Raw genomic sequence first — 4,988 nt, 5'->3', positions numbered from 1 at the left:
GCGGAGGACCAGGCTGGTGGTCATTGCAAGGACAGGAGGTCCGGACACTGTGCTCAGGGCTTCACACCCTGCACCATCTGGGACTCACCTCCTGGGGCCTGGGAGGGAGGCAGGGACGGGTGTGGTTACAAAGGTCAGCACCTTCCAGAAATTACGTTTTTCTTGGTCTGATTTGCAGTAAATGTCCTTGTCTGAATGGTAGTGTCTTCTCTTTTTTGTTAAGAGGTAGTTGTGTTTTTTTTTTTATTTTATCACAGTTCTTTCACATAACTTGGGTTCTCTCTGATTTGTATGCTTCATCAGGGAGCTGCATCTGTGCTGAGAATTGTTCATAGAAACAAGATTTTGATGCGGAATCTCTTTGCCGTTATGTGATGATTATGTCCTTCAGTGAGATGTGGCAAGTGCGTGGTGGACCACGTTTATTCCATTTTCAGAGTGGAAAACCATTAAGAAGAATTCTGTCTTGATCTATTTCACTCTCAGACAGACTGTGGAGAAAAGACTATGTCCCGTGCCAGCCAGTGATTCTTTAGGACACGAGTCGCACATTGAGATGGCAAACCCCCTGTGTCAACGTACATCTTAGAGATGGAAATACAGATTCTCCTAACAATTATTCACTTCCTCAAGATCACACCCTTTTTCTATCTCAGATCATGCGTAAAAGCAGTAAGAAAGGATTGATACGGAGTGTGAAAGGCACAGGAAAATGAAAGGAATCAAGATTCTTGAGGAGATGTCAGAGTCCTGCATGCTGCTACATTTTTAATACAATCCAGAAGAGAGAAAGTATTTCCTTACTGACTGAAAAGTTTCCTGCATTTTTTGGTTCTCATTTAAATATGCCTCTTTTTCCTTAATCTGCAATGATGTCATCACCTTAATACTGAATACATTGTTCATTACAAAGTGCATTACAAAGTTCATTTATTGGATTATTAGTAAAGTCGCTATTGGTTGTGAAATCTTTGAAATAGCCATTTTCCTATTTATATCTCACTGTGCTCAATTTATTTTCTTCGCTTTGTTTTAAACCATATTTGCTGTTTTAACATGATTTCATGCATCCTACTCCCTCATCCTCCCCTGCCTTTTTTAAGGCTCAACCAAATAAAACCCTTTCTAATTTTAACCTGTTGTATGCAGGTTACATAGCTGTATTTGTCTCTGGTTTCCAAGTTTTTCTCTTAACAGAAACCATGGCGTCTGCAGCCTTAAATGCATTATATCCTTCACATTGTACAGAGATAATTGGACGTTTTGAGAAGAGCAGATCTTTGGTAGCAAACATTATTCTAGAACTCCTAGGGTCTAATCAAGGAGAGCTAACACATTGAATTTCTCTCTTTTTTAAAAAATAAATAAATAAAAACAATTTCAAAGCATTTATTACGATCTGGCAATAATATAAGACCAGTCAAAAGAGTATGAACAAATGTTTCAGAACAATTTACAAGAAAACAACACCTAAAACAGAAGGGGGAAATCCAAAAACAATTGCCTTCAAAAACTTTTCATTTTCACTTCACTGATCACTTTTAGTTGGACACACTTTGTAGAAGAGTAATATTATCGGCTTTCAACATGATCCGACCCAGGTGTTTTCTTGACTTTGTTTTAGAATGAATCTCTTCTGCATCGTCTAATGTTGTTGTTGTTATTATTTGCCGTCAAGTCGTTTCCGACTCATAGCGACCCGATGTACAACAGTCCTAAACCCTGCTCTATCCTGTGCCAATCGCATTGCCTCTGACACACCCATCCCGATTACCCCAGTCACGGAATCAATCCACCTCATACAGGATCTTCCCCTCCTGCGCTGTCCCTCCACTCTACCCAGCATGATGTCCCTCTCCAAGGACCTGTCTCTCCCAGTTTCATATATTCATCAAAACCTATGATACAACCCTCTATCCGCATATTCGCTTGCTCATAGAGCCCATCAACCTCATCTTCAGATACCTGCAAAATAGATCTTGAATTTCTCATCTTTATGTATCCCTCATGTCCGTCTTTTCCAGGGTTGAACAAAATCACAAGTGATTTGCCAACAATTGAGGGTCAGCGTAATATCTCTCCGACAGTCTTAGTGAACATTTCACCTTCCCATCGTTAGTCCTCAAAAGGAGAACGAGATTAAATCAGGTTGATGTTTCCCTACTTCCTCGGGCCTGTTTTCTTCTCTGTTGTGGGATGAGTGAAGTTGTCCATCTGTGAATGTCTTGAGAAAAGGTCTATAAGCTCCCGCAAGGGCGTAAAGCAGTTGCGCTCCTGAAGGCTCAACCTTGTTTGACCTCAGTTACAAATGCCCGCTTCACATTTCCTGGAACCCGGAAACTAAAATAGCTGAGTTACTGTCGTAGAATTGGAGCCGAGTGACTGTGTTTCCAAAGGTGCCACTCAGACCAGAGGCCAGTTTTGGCCTTCAGAGTTGCTGCGTAATACAAAGGTATGCCACCTTCCCGAGATGTGGGGGATAGCATCACTACTCCCTATAGGTTAAGTCATGTGAGTGAAGCCACCTTCCTCCTGATTGACTGACGGACATTATTTTCTTTCTGTTTTCTCTTTCAGATCTCACGTGCGATTGCGGGACAACTAGTCCAGGCAGCTGGAGACCATCACAAGGGACCCAGAGCCACTGTGAAGAGAGTGTGAAGCAAACATTGTTCATGTGCCTCTGAATTACCTGGTATTCTTTGCGCACTTGGAACGCTCCTGCTGAAGTGATCTCTTTAGGTTGGCAAAGACATTCTTTTAGAACTGTAGAGAGAAGAACAAGGAAATGGTGAATCCTAAAGAAAAGGCCTTTCACCCTTCAATTATTGGTATTGGATAGAAACTCTTGGGGGGGGGCCCATTATGTTTGGTATGCGTGCTGTTTTCCCGAAAGAAGTTAAGGGTGAGAGAGGAGGCTCCTAGAATAACCTTAGATGGCCCCCTAATAACCTACTCCCTAAATACTTTGCCTTTTTCCTACCCTTGTTGTTTCATGATGGGGACACGTAGGATCACTTTCTTTATGTGCTCACAAACCTGGTTAACGAAATCTTTTAACTCCAATCTGAGCCTTGATTCTCCTGGTTCGATGACAGAATCTCCTGATCAGAAGCCAAGGGTGGTGTAGCAGAAGGTTATCTGTGATTTTGACATGCTGTTTACATTGTTGGCCTTTCTTCATTGTGTTTACCCCGGTGAAGTTTTTTATGTATTGTGTCCATACCTTTCGATGTGGGGCATGAATGAACTCATATTCTATTTCTTTTGCTTTTCCTTCCTACAGTTGCCTCTAGTTGGTGTTTCATCTGTATAATTCTTGTCTGTGTTTTGCACCCTGCAATTGAAGGTCTGCAGGAATCGTTTGTAAGCGGTGGTCCTCCTAAACTAAAGCAGGGTCTTTTCTGATCTGTCACTTTCCCCAGGTGTTTAGTGAGAGGATGATGGTTATTTTTTTGCTAGTGCACCTTACAGCCTTAGGAAACCTATTGCGCTGTTAATTATTTCCTGTTCTGTGGCTCTAAGTTAATATTCAATTCTCACATTACAATGGAAAATTAAAGTTCACTTTAGCTAGAGAAGCTAATATCTGAAATCTGGGAAGTTAAGATACTGGGGTACACTTTTCACTCAAATTCATTTTCTAATCTATGGGATATATTTCTACTGAACGTCATTTTCTCCTGGCTCCCTCAAAATCTTGTTCCTTTCGGTATATCTTCCAGTTTTGTCCCTGTACTAATTTTGCCACCACCTTCCTTAATGTTTTTCCAGTATCGCTCACACCATGACTGATATTTCAGGTAAATGGTAATTTGATGTTTTTTTTTTCCTCCATTGACAAAGAATGTCTGTGTCTTTCTGAATCTGTGGTACTTAGATACTAAGGAGTAACTCAGATAATCCAAAAATTCGCCTTGTGCCTCTTCTGCTGTTTGCCAGAGTCCCTGAAATCCTGTGTGAATCGGGGTTATAAGGAGATAGGGGTAAGAGAGAGAAACCAATGTAATTAGGATCTTCTCTAATGCTGCAATGACCTTCTGTTGCTCAGGGCCTACTTCAGAGTTTTCCTCTCCACTGTTTCATTGGCCGGGAGACAGAACAGTATTTTTAAATGTGGGATCTGAGTCTTTTAGATTCCACATAAGCCTCCTGCTTCCTTCTGTATGTCGGTCATAAAAGCCATCACCTGGCTTGCCTGTTGCATGTGGTGTCTATAACACTTACCACGTGATTCCCAAGACTTTCAGACTTTGGACAGGCCCCTTTGATAATCAAGCAGTCCCTCCTAAGCACGCAGCCCACCCATATTCTGAAGTGCTTTTTCATCTGTTCTACTCGGTTTTATCAGAATTGGGTTTAGAATCAGAAGCAGCTCATAACTCCTTCTCGGCCTGGCTTAGAGAGACCACGTCACCAGGGAGGCGATTGCTCAAACTTTCTTCTGAATCAGTGGGTCAGAATACCCACGTTTGTGTTGGCAGGGTCCGTTCTTTCCACTGGGTCGTTAGAAGTCACTTGTAGTGACATGATGGCATGACTTTATGGTGCCAGGGTCCTGGATATGCACACCAAATCTTCAAGTATAAACCCTCTGATCCTTGGAAAGTTGCAAGGCAGCCTTGAAGGCTGATGTCACCGTCTTCAAGATCCTTGAATACAAGTGCTTGACTCCTAGGTAAGCATTTTGTCTTTACTGGAAAAGCACCTGACAGGGAAGGATACCCTGGCTCAGAGTGTCCCAGCAAGTGTTTTGGCTACACAGGATGTCTGACTGGACGGAAACGTTCAGGTTCGCTTCTTGCGCTTTGGCCAGCAAGTAAACCTTCCTAAGAGTAGCTCAGGAGTGGGTCCAGACTTTATGGCCTATGAACACGTTTTCTTTTGTTAGACAAAGATTCTCACCACTGGACCAATTGGCAGCATCAGGATGGATGGTGAAGAGATTGAGATTGTACACAGCTTTAGTTTGCTTGGCTCCATAGTCA

General features: G+C 42.2%; 1 protein-coding gene across 1 annotated transcript in view; it reads left to right on the top strand.

Moving 5' to 3' along the window:
- Positions 1-4,988, top strand: part of LOC102862274 (zinc finger protein 420-like) — a 19,201-nt gene that overhangs the window by 10,274 nt on the left and 3,939 nt on the right. The gene's annotated exons all lie outside the window — the stretch shown is intronic.

This window comes from Elephantulus edwardii, unplaced genomic scaffold (genome assembly GCF_000299155.1).
Source record: "Elephantulus edwardii isolate Elephantulus edwardi_28Jun2011 unplaced genomic scaffold, EleEdw1.0 scaffold00528, whole genome shotgun sequence".
Lineage (NCBI taxonomy): Eukaryota > Metazoa > Chordata > Mammalia > Macroscelidea > Macroscelididae > Elephantulus > Elephantulus edwardii.
The sequence above is the reverse complement of the archived record's forward strand: the minus strand, read 5'-3'. Positions and strand labels throughout refer to the sequence as shown.